This window comes from Aythya marila (genome assembly GCF_965140915.1).
Source record: "Aythya marila genome assembly, chromosome: 1".
Lineage (NCBI taxonomy): Eukaryota > Metazoa > Chordata > Aves > Anseriformes > Anatidae > Aythya > Aythya marila.
In genome coordinates this window covers 137330194-137350014 of record NC_139042.1, presented here as the reverse complement: position 1 = coordinate 137350014, position 19821 = coordinate 137330194, and the positions used below count along the sequence as shown (strand labels likewise).

The window sequence follows — 19821 nt, the reverse complement described above, 5'->3', positions numbered from 1 at the left end:
AGAGCTCATAGGATATTATAAAGGGGGTTGTAAGTAGGGAGATGGGTGTCTCTCTGCTCAGGGACAGGCTGTGACAAGGAGTGCTTACTAGTGACCAGTCTTCCCAGTAATCAGAGGGGACTGGGTATAGTTTGCTGCCACTCGAATTCCCCACTTTCACTAAATGCAGGAGTGGGGCAAGAGTAGAATAGATGGGAGAGAATCCGTTTTGTTTCTCCCTCTTGGGCTTAGCCTTTTTCTGTTTCTATTTCACAGATACCCAGTTTTCATTCTAATGGACATTATCTCTCTCTCTCTCTCTTTTTTTTTTTTTTTTTTAAATTGTTATTAATGTTTTATTTTTCCCATTTAAAATCCTGTCAGACTTTTGGTGGGGAAGTCATTATTAGGGGAAAGTGTCAGCAGAACCATCTCAATGTTCTGCCAGCCTCCTCGATGTGTCTATCCTTTATGTGTTGAAGCATTTTTTGTTTGTTTGTTTTTGTTTTTTAGCACAGCCATCCTGTACCACAAGAGATAGAGACTATGATGAACTTTCTTTCTTCCTTCCACATTACAGAGTATTAATTGCTAGGTTGAGTTATGCTTTTAGGCAAGTTACTTCAGAAGCATACATCTTTGTTAAAATGTATTCTTCCCATGAATCTCTGTAACCTTTAGAAATCTACTGATTTTAGATGCTGTGTCGTATTTTGGGAGTATCCAGATGGGCACTCATTAAAGCACCTCAGATTGGTGATGTTTTTATAACCTTTGTGCATATTTTTCTGCTTTTCTTTACCCATGGTCAGTACCGTCACATATCTGCTTGTTTCTATGTGCTGGTGTGAGTGGGACAGTGCCAGGCATGCTCCACTCAGAGGAGTATCTGAAAGCCTTAGAAGTAACTTCAAGCTGTTTACTTTGTGCTGTAGTGTCTTGTGACAGAAGATAATCTTCCATCCTCTCTTTTCAATTTGAAACATCTCAGTCAGAAAATTATCCTGTAAATGGTTTGTTTGCAGACTTTACTGGCATAATGTGCTGTTTCCACTTAGCTGACCAGCTCTTCCTCAGACAAGTAAATCTGTTTTGTAATTCCAGGCATAAGCTTTATTTGGCACAATAAAACTAATATTTTATTAAATTTTCCAAAAATCACAAGTACTACTGCCAATTTATATTACTGGGAAACCGGGCTACTCAACCATAATATTTTCATATAAATGTACTGGCTTGAGACATTTCTCCCTTGCGTTAGGCAAGCTGGATATAAACTCTAGTAAGGCTATTGAAGAAAAAGAAGTTTAAGAGAATGTTCAAAGATGATTTCAGATGAAAGCTGAACCTCATTTTAGAGGAGTAAAAACATTGCTTAAAAGATTTTATGTTTTATTTCTGCCTGCAAGACTGGCATAAAAATGAAATTGTAGGTGTTTGTTGTTATCCTCTCTTTGTTTACTGTCCACCAAGCTGAAAGTTTGTCTTCCAACCTCTTCCAAATTATTGTGCTGGAAAGAGTCAACTGCCATGTAATGGACATGTGGGTAAAGCTGGAGGATTTTACTGGAGATGCTGGCTGGTACTTTGGACAGCTTACACAACAGGTGAGGCTGTTTTGATTTTTTTTTTTTTTTTCCTATTATATTTGGTCCTGTCAATGAGGAGGATCTTTTTGGGCAAAAGTGTCTTTAAGTCTATGTGTAGAAATAGAGTAGTCATGAGTCCCATGGAAAGAGAAGTACAACTTCTTTTTTCTCCATGTCAACCTTTGTTCTGCCAGATTCATTCCATCTTTTCTTCTGCCTTCTCCATGGGCAGAAAAATGGTTAATCCTGCTGCTACAGATTGGCACTGGGATTTACAGCCAGTGCAGTTAGGAGGTGGATATTTACATACACGGATTTCATGTAATCAGTGGATGCAAGGACGAAACCTTGCAGTGACATTTTAATTTATTTCATATTTTGAAGGCTGTCTTACTGATTCAGAAACTGAACTTCTGATACCACTAATTAATTAATAATCTAGAAGTAAGTAATCATACGCGTACTGTCATATTCATGTTTTCTATGGGTTATTACATACATAATGAGCTGGATTCAGTTTAGTTATCACTTTATGAACTGGCCAAGGCCAGTTTCCTTCAACTCCCAGCAAGCAAAGGTTGATAATATGGTGCCACTGATAAGCACATTAGGAATGTTTCTTCATGGCCAAAAGTATTTCCAGCTTTCAGGCTAACTGGTGATATAAGGCTGTCCTTAGTGAAGTGCACAGAAAAAAGAAAACATTTCCAGAAGAATAGATTCTGTATGGGTGCCCAGTGAGTTCCCTTGAAGCCACAGCCTTTTGTAATGAGGGATTGTTTAGGACTAGTCATTGTGTCTGTTAGATAATTGTAGGAACTGAGAAGTCCAAGGGACCCATGTGATACCTGATGTAATTTGCACACTTACCCTTGCCATTTTTCTGTTGTGTTTTTTTGTTTTGTTTTGTTTTGTTTTGTTTTGCTTTTGTTTCTTCCTCGTAGCATATTGTATACAGTGAAATACTGAATACATTTCAGTTACTGACAAAACCTATTGGAGATTCATTGTCTGGTGGAAAATGAGCTGTATACAGTCTTCTTATTCTGTGTGTAAGTCCGAAATATTGCCAAAACACAGAATCATAGAAACATAGAATCATTAAGACTGGAAAGACCTCCACGATCTTCTTCCAACCATCCCCCTACTCTATCAATGTCACCCACTAAACCATGTCCCTAAGCATCACGTCCAACTTTTCCTTAAACACCCCCAGTGAAGGTGACTCTACTACCTCCCTGGGCAACCGTTCCAATGCCTGACTATTCTTTCTGAGGAGAAATGTCTCCTAATTTCCAACCTGAACCTCCCCTAGCACAACTTGAGGCCCTTCCCTCTAGTTCTATATTAGTTATCTGCGAGAAGAGGCTGACTTCCATCTCCTCACACCTTTCTTTCAGGTAGCTGTAGAGAGTAGTAACGTCTCATCCCCCAAAGCCAATAGGTTTACATTAGTTTTGCAGCCCCTACATCAAAATGTACTTTGAATGACAGACATATCCTACCTGAAACAGCTCCTAAATAGCTGCTGCCTTGAACAAGTGGAGGGCAAAGGACTGAAAGGTCCTTCCCAGCCCTATAAAAGCACTTACTCCATCCTTTTTCTTCCACCACAGCAGGCCAGCACCATCAATACTTTACATACTGATCAATACGGGTATGGTGTGGTTGTCATTTCTCCTAGTCCATGGACCTAACTGTGACCTGCACCCATGGGTCCATATGTACACACACATACAGGGAACAAAAACCCTATGGAGAAGAGCTCCAGCTGTTCACAAACCCAACCACAATCTCTCCATACACCTTTTTTCCCTACATATCTATGCTTTTCCCTCAGGATTTTCTCAGCACAGCCTTGAGCCTCAAGCTGGGCCTTGACTGTATGGGAGCTCGGCTAGCTGAGGGGCTATCCTGGCATCTTATCCTGGCATCTTATCCTGGCACCATCTTATCCTGGCAGTGGCGGGACTCACACAGCAGAAAACCCAAATTGCTGTATATTGTTTCAGTCAGTTTGGTGCAGATAAGAATTTAGTTGAATGGATTGCAAACACTTATTTTTAAAACAACTTACTATATCTGTATTTTCCTACAAGGACATCTCTCTCTGAGGCCTGAAGTTCAAGCTCCCTTTGTCTCCTGTTGTCTGAGCTGACCAGACGACTATTTCTGCCATAATATAATGTAATTTCCCCTTTAACCAGTCTTCTTTGTACTGCATCATGGAGTTACACAACTGGAATTTATTACAAGAGATGTAGGGAGCCTAACATAAAAAAGATCTGGACTGGACTCCCTCTGTGGCAATTGGAAGTATGTCTTTAATATTGAGATTAATTCATCTGAAGTGTTTTTTTGTCAGCTCATCAAATTGAAGGAGATGCTTTTGTTTAGGAAATGTAGAAATATTTAAACACTGTTAGTGATAGAAATTATAGTAAATCTGCCTTTGGCCTCTAGAAACAGTCAATGCAAAAATGTTAATTTTTTTTGGTTTTCTTGATATCTAAGATCACCTTAAAAGTGTGAGGTGAAAGAAGTAAATGAACTTTATCTGACATAAGCAGTAGTTTCTGTAAGGTGTGTTGATATAGGTTTGAAATATCAAAACTTCTTAATGCATAAAGCAGTTTTGAATAATGAAAGAGAATGTTAAAACTGTAGTACAGCATGGTTAGCATATCTGTGATAAAAGGAGCAAGCTGAGGTTTTTCCTTCAGCCAACTATCCACCACTCAAGGCTTACTATTACAATCCTCCAATGCAGTTCCTATTCTTGTGTTGTATACGTGCTTAGCAGTTACGCTACTGTCACAAAACCTGCAATGTTTAGATGATGTTGCCTGGTAGAACCCATGAAGTGAATCCAGATGACGAGGTATCCTGAATTAGCTCATTAAGACATATCAGATAAAAAATGAATTACATGTAATCAAGTCAAAAGAAAAAGTTTTAGGAAGAAAAACATAGCTGGATAAGATGGATATTAAATGTTAGTTTGTAAGCATGTCTCTGTTTATTTCCACACAGATGGTCTCATATTAATACAGAAATCTGGAGACTTTCCTGAAAAAAAAAAAAAAAAAGAAAAAAAAAAAAAAAGAGCTAAACATTATTTCTCTCTAATCATGTCATAAAAATTTAATGCTGTCTTGTTTCTCTTATCCTTCGTCTTCTAGCATGACTCCCTCTGTTCACTCATTTTCTATTAAAGTTCAATTGCTTTAGTAACATAATATTGGTTTTTGACTGCCAAAGCAAATGTAGGGTACAGATTTTCATTAGCTAGATTTCTGGAACCTTTTATTTGATTAATTATTCTAGGGCAACAGAGGAGTTGTGTGAAAAACCCTTTGCCATGCCCCTTTTACTGCATGTGCTTACCAGGGGAGCTCAGGGGGTTATTTATATATTGTGGTAAAAAAATTACATTAGCACTTGCTGCCCCAGCTGAATTCTCGGGTTTTGCCAAAATTCTCCTCTGATTATCTGTTGGCCTTGTGCAGTAAAATATAATAAAGGGCTTTGGGCATGTTTCAACACATCAATTATCAGTTTTATACAAAGAGCTATCAGTGGGCAGGGTACATACCCATTACATTCGAAAGACTGTGGCTTTTGTTCACACGGTAATGATAGGCAATTCACAAACAGCCAACAATACAAAATCATAACATTAGCCTGGAGTTGGGCAGATATATTACCACTGCCAGAAAGAATAATTTTGATGAACTGTTAAAGTCATTATTCAGTTCCATTACTCTGTCATAACATCCATTCAGTCTGTGTCTAGGTTATGTTTGGTTTGTTGTTATAACTTCTGTAGTGGAAGTCAGCTGCAGTGTAACCTTTGTCAATAAAAGACCAACACAAACAGTTGGGTTTTGTATGTTATTAGCTGTGTTGTCATGGACTTTTTGGTTTCCTCTCTGGTGGCTGCTGAGGTCAGACGTCAGTCTCAGGGCAAGTAAAAAAGTACTATGATGGTGTAGAGATTACCTCATTAAGTGACTATGCGCTATATTAATAGTGGCTTTGCCAATGTTACTTTAGGTAAATCCTTGCTTTTTCTGTCATAGTCATAACACTGAAACATTTCCTGTTAATTATGAGCTTCCATCTATGGTGAATGTAGAACAGGCAGACAAAGTGGACGTGCCACTAAGCCTATTTCCTGGCTTCTTGTTTGGTGTAGATAATAAACTGGTGTTATGATGATAGCTGAATGGTAAAGAACCATGCAAGAGACCAATGTGGTTTGAAAGAACAGAAGAAGGGAGGAAATAGGAGCGACTCAGCTGTTTTTCTCTTCCCGCCTCTTCCCATTTTCCAAAAAGATTGTGTTGAGAAGCAGTGAGCTAACTTAAGAAACATGGTATTAGCCCTGACCACACCCTTCTTATGGAAAACAATGTGTCGGTGCTGCAGAAATCCTTCTTTCAGCTGTGCAGTTTGCACAGACTTCACCCATGTGTATCCTGGGATGACCTTTCAAAGGCAGTGCATATGCACAATACTACTTTATTGTGATTTTTAATTAGCTGGGCTTGCAGTTTGGCCCTACCACTGCTCTGGAGAGAACAGAAAATGCTTGCCTACCTCACTGAGCTGGGATGAAGTTAATGAAGTTATCTTCTTCATGTTGGCATCCTTAAAAAAGAAAAAAAAATGCTAGTGCTTTGATTTTTAAATTGGCCTTTAAGAAAAGAGTCTTTAGCACAAAGACAAGCTTTAAGATATCCAAGGCCTGATTTTTTTTTTTTTTTTTTTTTTTTAAGGTGGCATTCATTTTAAAAAGCTGTAAGTCCCACAGGTTTGATTGGCAGGATAAAACCCTTGCTTTAGTGGTTCTTGAGATGTAGAATTTATTCCTCTTGGAAAGCTGCCTCAACAGATCTTTAAGAAAACAATTCTGAAAAGACATTTTTCACAGAGTTATTTTCACGTGGCTCTTGTATAATTTTCTGACCTTATTGTGTGCACATAGTTGTCTATATGGCTTTTAATACATTGTTACATTTTAGTCTGTTAAATAGTCTGTTAAATTGCAATGCATTTTAATTACATAGGTTTCCTCACTGAGGCTAGAATGCTAGAGAAAGGCATTCCAGGCTAAAATTACTTAATATTGTAGAACTCCTTTTGTCATGTGATGGCTTTTGAAAGGGTCATTTGCCAAAAACTTAAATATACCCTCTGCTGTAATCCTTATGTGGAGTTACTCCAGAGAATTTTGATATATAGCTTAAACAACAACAAAGAAGTAACAAAAACAAAGCTTCACCTTGTAATTTATTATTTTGCTAGTCTGGTTAAAAAGGATACTGTCATAATATTTTTAGTTTTGTGGTTCTTTATAATTACTTTTTGGTAGTTTGAAAATATTTATTGAACGCTGCTTTCCTTCTATTTTTTGACCTCTTCTTGTGTTGGTCATACAAGTTGCAAGATGCAGACATCTTAAAATCATATCCTTCAATAATACAATTCCTCATAACATAAAAGTTATGAAATATTGCATTTATGAAAAAGAACAACAGGAGTCACAACACAATTTTAAATGTTCATCTTGCAAGTAAAGTACAGTGAAAACGTGTTTTGTTTTGTTTTGTTTTGTTTTTTCCTGCCTGGGTACAATATTAGCTTTTTATCTTCAAAAACACATGATCTCTTCAAAATATTATAGCACCATTTTTTTCCTTGCTGAAATGATTTCTACTTGTTTGCATTTACAATAAACATATATTTGTGCAGTATCTGTGTCGTACATTGCACAGCTAAGTGCAATGGAGTGGATCCACATTCATGGCACCTGAATGTCTCCATGTTAGTATACATACCCTTGTTTGCCTGCATTTTCCAAGTTCCTCAAGATAACAAGAGAATATGAAAATAATTAATTTTGTCACTAATTAGAAAGTGAATGTGAATATGGCCCCCTCTCCCCCTTTTTCTCCCTATCTCTGTAATGCTACCAAGGCTGAGTAAGTGAGATCAAGACCCCATATGGCATTTCAAACTCTGAAGACCCTCTTCCTTACAGTGAGCTCTTCCCAACAATTGACTGTAATAAAAGAAGAATGATGATGAAGGGCATTTTGTTAAATTAGCCTCATCAAGGAGAGTATGAAAGTTCTTTTTGCTACTTGCATTTACTTTAATTTATGAATGAAATTTTGTTTGTATTTCATTTATTCATCCAATCACTAAAAATCCCCACTGAGGTAGTCCTGGAAGATTTGAATTATAGCAATACTGTTAAGAGACCAGAGATCTCATTTATTTATTTATTTATTTGGTGGTAATGTTAGATTTGGATTTAGATCTAAGACGTATTGTGAAAGGAAGTTATAAACTACACACAGGAGATTCAATTAGAAAAAAAGAATTATCCACTTTTTCTACTTTTTTCTTTGCCTTTAATCTTGTTCACTGCAACAACATTTATATTGTTTCTTTTCTTAGTAAGGATTTTTTAAGGTCCGTGTGACCCAGATAGAACTAAACAGAGCCTTAAAAATAATTCCATCCCATAATATTCTCTGTTTCCATATTGACCTCCAACAGAATTATTTCATACAAAATATTCAGTGGCACCAACCATGATTCAGTTTAGCTGCTGTAGTTTGGAGGGCGTTGTTGAGGATGGTTTAAATCAGAACACTGGAAACATTTTTTGTTTGCTTTCTTTTGCAACCTGACCCCTGTGCCATTTAAAACATGGCTTGACTGACTAGGTAATAGGTCACATGGTGTATCCTTCAAATAATAGTGCTCTTCTGGTTTATTCACGTTGACCTTTGCCTTTCAGCATAGACAATAAATTTGCTTCAGATAGCCTTTCTAGCTGGGCATTGGATGGTCTGCTGAACGTACATCAAATAAAATGAGCTCTTTCTCAGTTTGGAAACCAAAATGTGACGCATTTGATCAATCAATTCTTACTTAGAGAAAAAAGGGAAAAAAAAAAAAAAAGACCAGAAACTTCTCGTGTGCTCCTCTATAGATAAGTCCTATATATTTGTTAAATATATGAGACTATATACATGTTGGAGATATATGAGAAGTAATTTAATGTGCATTCTTCTTTCTTTTCATATAGAAGATAGTTACAGAATGGGGAGATTTGGCACCTTCCATTTATTTCAGCTATTGCTGGAAAGAAGAACGCAAGGAGAAAAAAAAAAAAAAAAAAAAAAAAAAAGTTTTAGGCTCAGTGTGGGTTTGTGTCCACTAGAAATCTCTTTTAAAAATGTCTAATCAGTGCTTTTGGCCATGGCAGCGAAGACAGCAATCCAAGTTAAACAACATGCTAGTATCTGAACTTGTTTAAACAGACATTTTGTCATATCCTGTTCAGAATATGCCAGTTCAAAAGCTGCAATTTCATCTAGGCTCATCTTGCAAGAGGGAGCCTCCTGGTTGCTCCCCCAGTCCATATGTACAACTCATATGTACAACTCAGCACCTTTTGCCTGGCTTTTCAGGAGGCAGGAGCAAATGCCCTGGTGATTGCCAGACCCAAAATGCCATCCCCAGATAAATCTGCTTGTGCTCCTCTTTGAGGAGACCTTGCTTTATGAACACATTATTTAAAGAAGAAGTTGCAGGTAGATGCAAAACAGATGCTAGAGACTCCTGTGAGGCTGCTGTGAACCTTGGTAGAGATGTCAGGGCTGCTGTGGATGAAAATGGAGCCCCCCAGAAAACTGCATCACATCCTTGTCTAGTAATAGTGGCTCTTCCAGTGTGCTAGACTGGCTTCTTGAACAACTTGGACAGCTGAGTTGTAGAAAAGGGAAGGAAGGAACTTGGTGGAAATGAGGAAAATACAAGGGATTTGCAAGTCAGGAGAAGTCATGGTTTGGGGATACTCTGAGGCACTGAGAAGTGGTGTGGAATAGAGGGAATCTGGGCTTGGAGGGTGTGAACTCCTGGAGACTGGTTCACCTGGTTAGTGACCATAAAGCAGTGGCGGACAAAGCTGAATAAGAGCTCGTATCTTCAGCACTTCCAAACTTCCTCACTTTCAAAGATTACCTTTTATCTGGGAATCAGAAAAATACTACATAAACATATATGGATAAAGGAACCCTGACCTATGGGAATGTTTGATTTTTTCCTGAGATCTCACATTGAAGCCTGGTGAAAGAATCAGGAGGAGTACCAGAGTTTCCTATTTTGTAGTATTTTGTTCTTGCAGACAGTATCTACTGTAAGCTATATATGTGCTGATTGTATTTATTGACATTTATATGTACATTATGAGTGGGAACAAAATAGAATTAAACCTCTGGTAAATCTGTTTCTAAATGTATTGTCTGTGAGGAGTGAAACTAATGAAATCCATGTTTCCTATGGATCTCATGGTTTGACTCTGATGTCCAGTAAAATCTAAGCTCCAGTAGAAGCTTTTCCCACAGCTGAGATGTTTACAGGGTCTCTTGTGTGCCTGGATTCTCTAGTGGCTAACAAAAAGGGAGCTTATATTGCAGACTTTCCTGTTAATGGGGCACTGCTAATGGGGGCTTTTTCTTTTTTTTTTTCTTTTTTTTTTTTTTTTTATCTTCTTTGCCTCTTTCTTTCATTAAGTTTATTAGAACTAAACTTAACTGTGATCACAGCTCCTCTGTCTGTCTGGTTTTAAGAGTGGTTAAAGAAAGACAGTACTGAGATGGACAGCCAACAAAGAAGTAAAACTTTGCAGAATGTATGATCACTTTAACTTCCTTAAGAAACTAGACTAAAAATTAGATTAACCTTTCAAGCATCATATTGTTTTCTTTCTAAGTTAAAAATGAATGAGTACCATCATTTACATGATGGTACACCTACAGGAGGTAATACTCTAATATGATGTTATAAGATGTTATCAAATGCATTAAAAAATAATAATAATAATTAAAAAAAAATAAAATAGGCTGACTGGTGATACTGAGTACAAATGCCTCAGGACTTCTAGGAGAGGAACAAACCCAGTACCAGCAAGGTCTGTGAAGACAGCCAGAAACACTGGAAATGAGAGAGTTGATGTGATCCAGAAGTAAAAATGATTGAACAGTCAATTACTTATAGACGTTGTTTGTTTAAACATTTAACCACTGCTAGCATTTAGAGTAAGTGCTCTAGCTATCCATCTGTGAACAACTAACAATGCTGCTGTATGTCCCTCAGCCATTAACTGCAAACCCTTAGGACCAATTCCATTTTTACTCTCTTAAATCCACATATTTTTGACAAAATAGCAGTAATAATGTTGGTTGTAAATTGCACTTGGCTTAAAAAAATTAAACTGCAATTTAGCACAGCCAATGAAAACATTTATTTCGTAAGTTTAAACTTTCCCATGGGAATGCTGGAGCAGCCCTTCTGATCTCTGTGTGTGTGTATTCAAAGGAAACATCTTTACAATACAGATGCTTGGGAAAATATACTGGAACATGGATTTTGCATCTCAGGATAATCACAGAAATATACCAGACTTGCTGGGTTTTGTTTATAGTTAGAGGTAAATAATAATAATAATAAAATGAACAGCAGATTTATTTATTTTTTCATCTGTGGTTTTCATTCTAGAGGTCTCATTTTTCTCTGAATATGAATTGGCATAAACAAGTCTTTGTACACTAGAAGTAAAACAGTAGAAGGGCTGAGCTGGATGTCTACAATGACAATAGATATGGCTGCTGCTAAGTGAATACTGCACCTGCATTTAGGCTAACTACATCAGCATCACCTTCCACAGGTCTTAATTAAGAAACAGACAGTGTAGGAAATTTCTGTCCACTTGGTGCTTAGGCAATATTTCAGTAGTAGAGGCATGATAATGCCTAATAATTCTACTCCTACATCTGTGCTGATCATGATTTTCTGTCTTTCCATCATAAAACCCTCCCTTCTAAATTGATGAATAACACTTCAGAAAAAACAGGTGTCTTTCCCATCAGGGCTCAGTCACTGCTGGATCAAATCTCTGCAATGAATGAATTTCAGTGGCTCTGTTGGGTAGATTGAGGTCCATTTTGTATGTATGTATGCACCACTCTCTCCTGCTTGGTGCAGGGCAGGGGGAAGGGAAGACCCAAAGCTTTCATGTTGTATTCCTAGGCAGATTTGTGGGACTAGCTGGGGGAAGTACCAAAAATGATCTTCTTCGTAACTTACTGGAACCATGGCATCAACTCTTCTATCAGAACCAAATGTTTTCACGACATTCTAAGACTTCATGATAATCAGCAGGAGTTTGAAGTAGATGTTTGAATTGTCATACAGGAAAGCACAATAATTAGTCCAAGATTATCCTGTTCAGTATTGGGTGAGCTGCTAGACTCAGACCCTGGGGAAAATGACTGTCTTGATACCGCCTGTCAAGGGCAATGGAATGTCTCCAGATTTTATTGAGCATTTCTTTGAAATACCATGCTGGTGCTGTGCCTAAATCTTGGTTACCATGATATCTAAATTAATCACCTACAGAAGGTGATATGAAGGTAGGCCAAAGTGTTGTGTTGGGTTTTGTTTGGTTGATTCATTTTGTTTGGTTTTGTTTTTCTGATTCAGTCTTGAATTGTTATTGCCATATCATGGTATTTTGGCTGGTTGTCTAACTTGTTATTGTGCTGAGATTCCTCAAGGGCCAACAGTTCAGACCTGTCTTTCACAAGGACTCTCAGTATTGTCACTCTAAAATTCTCAGCATTTCTAATAATGTGAATTTTGCATTGCCTAATACAGCAAGTGGACATACTGTTTTCCATCTGCTCTGGCCTCTATGTAGATTCTCAGTGAGTTCTGTGTGATGACTGCCTTTGGAAAATGTCATGTTGAAATCACTTTTCACATTCATCCTAATGGCAATTTCAGAACATAACCTAATTAAACTGCTAGCCTTCCTGCATATTGTGGTTTCGATATTTGATCTGTGACTATGATAGGCCAAAAAATGTAGACCATCTTAAGTTCTTAAGTGGATTACAAAATGGTTTTCTATGTAAGAGTAATTGTGATCTTTCTTTCTCTAAATGTCAAAGCAGATTTCACAGAATCACAGAATCACAGAATTTTCTAGGTTGGAAGAGACCTCAAGGTCATCGAGTCCAACCTCCAACCTAACGCTAACAGCCCTCCACTAAACCATATCCCTAAGCTCTACATCTAAGCGTCTTTTGAAGACTTCCAGGGATGGTGACTCCACCACTTCCCCGGGCAGCCTGTTCCAATGCCTCACAACCCTTTCAGTGAAGAAGTTCTTCCTAACATCTAACCTAAAACTCCCCTGGCGCAACTTTAGCCCATTCCCCCTCGTCCTGTCACCAGGCACGTGGGAGAACAGGCCAACCCCCACCTCGCTACAGCCTCCCTTGAGGTACCTAAAAAGAGCGATAAGGTCACCCCTGAGCCTCCTCTTCTCCAGGCTGAACAAGCCCAGCTCCCTCAGCCGCTCCTTGTAGGACTTGTTCTCCAGGCCCCTCACCAGCTTCGTCGCCCTTCTCTGCACCCGCTCAAGCACCTCGATGTCCTTCTTGTAGCGAGGGGCCCAAAACTGAACACAGTACTCGAGGTGCGGCCTCACCAGAGCTGAGTACAGGGGGACGATCACCTCCCTAGCCCTGCTGGTCACACTGTTCCTGATACAAGCCAGGATGCCGTTGGCCTTCTTGGCCACCTGAGCACACTGCTGGCTCATATTCAGCCGACTATCCACCATCACTCCCAGGTCCTTCTCTGCCTGGCAGCTTTCCAACCATTCCTCTCCCAGCCTGTAGCTCTGCTTGGGGTTATTGCGCCCCAGGTGCAGGACCCGGCACTTGGCCTTGTTAAACTTCATGCAGTTGACCTCAGCCCATCGGTGCAGCCTATCCAGATCCTCCTGCAGAGCTTTCCTACCCTCAAGCAGATCGACTCACGCACCTAACTTGGTGTCATCTGCGAACTTACTGAGGGTTTCAACTATGGCACAAAGCATTGATTTAGTGTAACACCTTAACAACAGTTAAACACTACGATCTCGACATATGAGTAGACATTGATGCCAACTTTAGAAAGACTAGAGTAGTGAAGTTAAGTCCACTGATTTCCGCTGCCAAGTTCATCCCAGAGAGTGTCACATAATCACCTGTCTGAAGAATACACTTGCAAGATTGTTTTTTGAGATGCTGTAATCAAAATAGATATTTCAGCATTGCTTTTAACAGGCTTTAGGAATGGAGACTTAAAATTATGACTCTGAGAGTTACAAGGGAAATGTGCAAACCCAGCTTTTGGAAGTTTATGCATGAGCAACAGGGTATATGCATCATCCCTGCTAGCACAGGGATGGAGAGTAGTCAGGAGACTACAACCTTCCCTGCCTTGTGTGCAGTTATATATGCTATGCCTACAGTGTCTAAAAGAAGACAATTGCTATAAATAAATTGTATCTTTATTTTTTGTTACTGCTGATTGAATGCCTGATCTATAATTCTCTTGAAAATATCTGGTCTTCAAAACTGAATATAAATCTAAATTCCTAACAAAATTACATCTGCTAGAGCAGACAGCAAAATAACTTAATTCCCTAGAAAACTCAATTGGATAAAATCAGAAAGAATACAATCTTCTTTTCTTATTTTCTTCTAGTGTAACTAAGCATTCCTGAAGACAAACCTCTGCTTTAAACATTCATCATAGCCAGTTTTTTCTTAATCAAATTAACTACCACAGTTCATTATAATTTTTATTTTATTTATTTATTTATTTATTTATTTATTTATTTATTTATTTATTTATTTATTAACATTGACAGCAATCCTTGTTTATTTAAAAAAGAAATTAAGCAAATCTGGCATAGTCTAGCTAGAGACTGACATGTCTGAGTTAAACAGCTGTCCACAGGCATGTATCTCTTCCAAACAACAGCTGCTTCCACTAATCTTATTGCCAACACACCTGCAGTGCAACAACCTAATCATGGCTTGTAAGAGTGGCTATCCATGTAAATTGCTAAAAACATTACTATACCACTCTACTTCAGTAATAGTTCAGTTGAAAAGTTCCAGCTGTTGGAGGCAAAAATATTCTGATTAGGACAATGTGGTGTTTTTCTAGTTCCCCTCACTTAGCAGTTAAGGGTATGTTGCCTTTAGCAATATTTGCCTTTGTTCAAGGCCTCCTGACCTGAACGTTCTGTTTTATAGTGCGCTCATGACCTCTCATTATTACATCCACAGAGTAAGACGTGTATGCAATGATGGAAATACATCAGTTAAGTGAAAAAGCTAAAGGACATCTTACTGACAGTTTGTGCATCCTAAAACTAAGCAAACGTTAATTGAAGGGACTGAAGGTCAGCTAAATTGAAGCTGATAGTATGTCTGACATCCTTGAAGCTGATAGTATGTCCGACATCCTCTCTGAATGAAACTTAGGTTTTGTATTCAAACAGGTACACTGGCTATTCCTTTATCTGAGATCTGAAAAATGCACACTGTCATGTCTATCCAGTCATGTCATGTTCTTAATAAATATTTATGTCAGTTTTAAATTACTATGGAAACTCCAGTACCTTACTGTTCATACCCCTCAGGCACATACAAATTTAGAAAGAGAGGCATGTATCATTTCCACATATATCTGTGCCAAAGGAACTTATAATTAACCAGTTACTTTTTTACTGATCTATGAATATAATTATCTTATTAAAAAATAGCCTTTTAAGAAACCTGATTTAAAGGGAATGAGCTTTCAGTCCAGGTCGTGTTTGTATGAAGAGATATCACTAGAGTAACCTCATGGGTTGAAGCATCTGGGCCATAGTACATTCATGACCATAGTACAAATGTAATTGAATATTACATTTTACACCATACATGCATATTGTCTTGGTAATAACAGCACTAGATATGAAAAGGCAGGTTTTACTGCTCTTTAGGCAGAAGTTGTTCAGGACAATAGGAGATATCACTACATGTGTACAGCCAAATGCTTCACGGGGATGCACAACAACAAAACACAAGAGGTAGACACAAATTACAGCAAAGGGGATTTCCAAATACCTAGAAGTAAGAATATGTTCACTTTGAGGGTGACTGAGCACTGAAACAAGTATCCAAAGAAGATGTGTAATTTCCATCCCTGGAGATACTTGGTATGTGAAGTGAGCAAGTAACTTCATGTAAATTGAATGAGAGGTTGGAGTAGAAATCTCCAGATGTCTCCAACTGTAGGTGTCTTGGAGCCTACATGGTGATGCCATGTGGGTCTGTGTATTCCAGATCAATGCGTCTGCATGCCCATACTTTTGGCAGTGTGACAAATACAGATCGGTCACCTTATCTAGAGGATTTGCTCCTATTGCAATGTTGGAACCATGATTTTACAAACAGGAGGTATGTCCTTGAATATAACAATAGAAAAGGATCCTGGAACTAACAAAGTGTTTACATCTTACTTTCTTTTTTGAAAACTCACTGCTTTCCAGCAGGGAAACTGTAGATTCTTATCATAGTTCCAGGGGCGAGAAACCCCAAAATACTTCACATTCCATTCCCAAGGAAATCTGCAGTTTATGAAAACTCGATGAACTAGGAGTTGTATGACTGAACTGTCTTCAATAAAGAGAAGTAAAAAGGTACTGAATTAGGAACCCAGCAGGAAAATTTGAATTTACAGTTCAGCTGGCTTAAATGATATTTCATGAATCCCATTAAAGTTCCATGTAATAATTGACAAAATGCTGAATTGTGAAAATCTGAGCTAGTAAGCATTTAAGCTTCTTATATGTATAACATTATAGCTCAGAAATTAAGAGTAATATGAGCTGGCTCCTAATGGTCTAGATAAAGTCAGTGAAGTGTAATAGCCAGAACAATATGCATAAAGTTAGCTGTTGGAAATATTTTGGGTCCATGTCATGTGTAGCTAGAGAAAAAGCTGTTTGAATTTTTCTAAGAAGCAATGCACAGTCTTTTGACCTCAACATTTTAAAACTGTAATTCTGAATCATTAGTATTGAATAAATAAATGGCTTTGACATTTTCATTAAAATATATGTTTAGAGGAGCATTTTAAAATCAAATATTGGTACCATTGAGTTCCTTTGACAACACTGACCTGACTAACAATATTTGTCATGCTGCAGCTGACAAATTGCATGAGGTTAGAGGTGATCTTAAAAGGTCCTGTTAGGAACCTCTCTTAAGGTAATCTTAATTATAAAGCACAGTGAGCTCCTTTACTAAAATCTGATACTAGTTAGCCAGCTGTGTGCATTTTGTTGGAACCTTAAGCTCAACTACATAGGAGGAAAAAAGAGGAAAATAGTTAACGATGATTTTAGACATCTAAAACACTCTTGTTTTTTTGTAGAAGTATAGAAACAATTGGAAATGATCTAAGTCTCTCTCAGTGTCCCACGCTTAGTCATTCATGTCCTGGAGAGATGCTGGTAAATTCAAAACAAGTAGTCAAACTGCTGGTAAACATCATTTTGTTTCCACTCACCACTAGGATCTGTTTTAAATTTAAGACTGTATTTTCATTTTAGGATAGAATAGAGGTAGTTTCTCTAGTGTTTGTGTGTGTGTGTGTGTTTGTTGTTTTGTTTGTTTGCTTCTTAATGGAGAATGTGAAGAGACTGGTAGAACTGGGTTTGTTCAGCCTTAAGAGAAGGCTCAGGGGAGACCTTATTGTCTGCAACAACCATCTAGTTGGGAGGGTATAGAAAAGACCTTTGCTCAGAGGCACACAGTGGCAGAACAGGAAACAACAGACCAAAGATGAGTGACAAGAAATTCTTGTTAGATATAGAGATATTTTATTTTATTTTATTTTATTTTATTATTTTATTTTATTTTATTTTATTTTATTTTATTTTATTTTATTTTATTTTATTTTATTTTATTTTATTTTATTTTATTTTATTTTTATAATGAAGATGGCCAGACACTGGGAAAACTGATTGTAGAAGGTGTGGATTCTCCATCCCTGGAGATATTCAAAGCTGATCAGACAAAACCCTGAGCTATCTGGTCTAACTTGGAACTGTTTTGAACAGGAGGTTAGACTAGATGACCTTTGTAAATCCCTTGCAATCATGATTATTATTTAATTCTCTGGAGGATTTGTAGAGCAGAGTGATCTTTTATACAACAAATAAAATCAGCAATTAGATTAATATGAGCCATTTGAACTTACTGAGTTGCTGTGGAGTAGGTTGTATATATTTTAGAAAATAATTATGTAACCACTGTGAACTGGTATGACGTTTGACCAGGAAAAATTATTGCAACAAAATTCATGGATGACTCTCCTTTAGGTATCATAAGGTAAGAGCCCCACAGTTTGCTTAATATTCCACTACTTAGAACATTATTTAGAAATCTGCAAATGGGGTTGTAATTACTAAAAATATCCCGTAGAATATTCTACTGATTTAGCTTTACTTTGGCAGCAATGTGGAGATATTTAGCATGTGAAATTACCACGTTGTTGTAAAAGAGAATGTGGCTGGTTTACCTGAAAGTAAGCACATAGTAGCAAATACAAATTAGAACCTAGCAAAAATTACTATAAATGCAGTTGTTTTGTAAAACAACAGAACTGGAGTATTCCCAAAGATTTCTAGTAGAGCATTTTGACTATGGAATATTAATTGACTCATATTTCTTCTCGTGTTGCATAATTCCTCATAATTATAACAGTTTTATTGCATCCACGTTCCTCTGTGGTAGCTATTGTGTGATTAGCCATCAGTGAAGGGTAAATCTACACAGCACTACAGATCATTTTGTGCTGTAAATGCAGATTCCCAATACTGTAGTCCTGGCAACTAGGTGCATGGAGTAATTGCAAAGCAAATCTCATTTTCACTTGCAGTCCTGACTCTGAGAATGTCTCTGAGTCTGTATAGACATCACATAAAGGCTCTATAGGAATATTGCCTGCCCGGTAAAAATGGAAATATTGAGCTATCAAGCTATAGGAAATCTCTTCTGAGCTCAGAAGAGTAAGCTCAGATCTTTCAGCAACTTAGAATTTAGTCACATCTGGGATATTTATTCGGAACAGTAAAAACCATATCTCTGACAAAAGTGTAAAACTTTCTAACATTAACTTTTTGCTTTAAAGCAGACTGCTGTTAGTTCTTCTGACTGACACTGTTGCTGACTGGACAGGGAGATCTTTTATTAAAAACACTTTTATATGTTACATGGACATAAATTCTTGTTTTCTCACAAAATCTCTGAAATTATTGTATAATTTTTGAAAAATTGCTAGTAAAGAAAATTAAAATATTAGAGTGGTAAACACCAGGCAATCTTAGTTGTAAGTATTCTATCTGTGTGCCAATTTTTATCCCAATCATGATATGTTCCTAGCTCAATTATAGATAATTCATTTTTTAATTAAAATATATTACCTCCAGAAAAAAAAAAAAAAATGTTCATAGTTATAATTGCAAAGATATTTCCTAAATTAGAGCAAGTGATTGAATATTATAATTAGTCAAAATATATGTTTTGAATGGACAGCTTAAAATAGCAAAATCATAACATCGCAACTCACAAATTAGAATTGGTGTAAGGAAATTCCATAATCACAAGATTAGTTTAAAGATAAATCTCTGACCTCGTTTATATCTCACCAGTTGTACTACGACTTTTTCCTGAATTAAATGAGAACTGTGTATAGTAGCAACTAGGCATACAAACTGTGCAAAAAAAACCCTCAGACTGATGGGCTGAGGCCAACTGTATGAAGTTCAACAAAGACAAGTGCTGGGTCCTGCACCTGGGGCACAACAACCCCAAGCAGAGCTACGGGTTGGGAGTTGAGTGATTAGAAAGCTGCCTGGCAGAGAAGGACCTGGGAGTATTGGTTGATAGTCAGCTGAATATGAGCCAGCAGTGTGCTCAAGTGGCCAAGAAGGCCAACAGCATCCTGGCTTGTATAAGAAGCAGTGTAGCCAGCAGGGCTAGGGAAGTGATAGTCCCCCTGTACTCGGCTCTGGTGAGGCTGCACCTCAAGTACTGTGTTCAGTTTTGGGCCCCTTGCTACAAGAGGGACATGGAGGTGCTTGAGAGAGTCCAGAGAAGGGCAAGAAGCTGGTGAGGGGCCTGGAGAACAAGTCTTATGAGGAGCGGCTGAGGTAGCTGGGTTTGTTCAGCCTGGAGAAGAGGAGGCTCAGGGGCAACCTTATCACTTTCTATAGGTACCTTAAAGGAGGCTGTAGCGTGGTGGGGATTGGTCTGTTCTCCCACATGCCTGGTGA

At 37.8% G+C, this 19821-nt stretch overlaps 1 protein-coding gene across 16 annotated transcripts in view; it reads left to right on the top strand.

Annotated features, from left to right (window-relative positions):
* Positions 1-19821, top strand: part of LOC309884532 (potassium voltage-gated channel subfamily KQT member 1-like) — a 527319-nt gene that overhangs the window by 223590 nt on the left and 283908 nt on the right. The gene's annotated exons all lie outside the window — the stretch shown is intronic.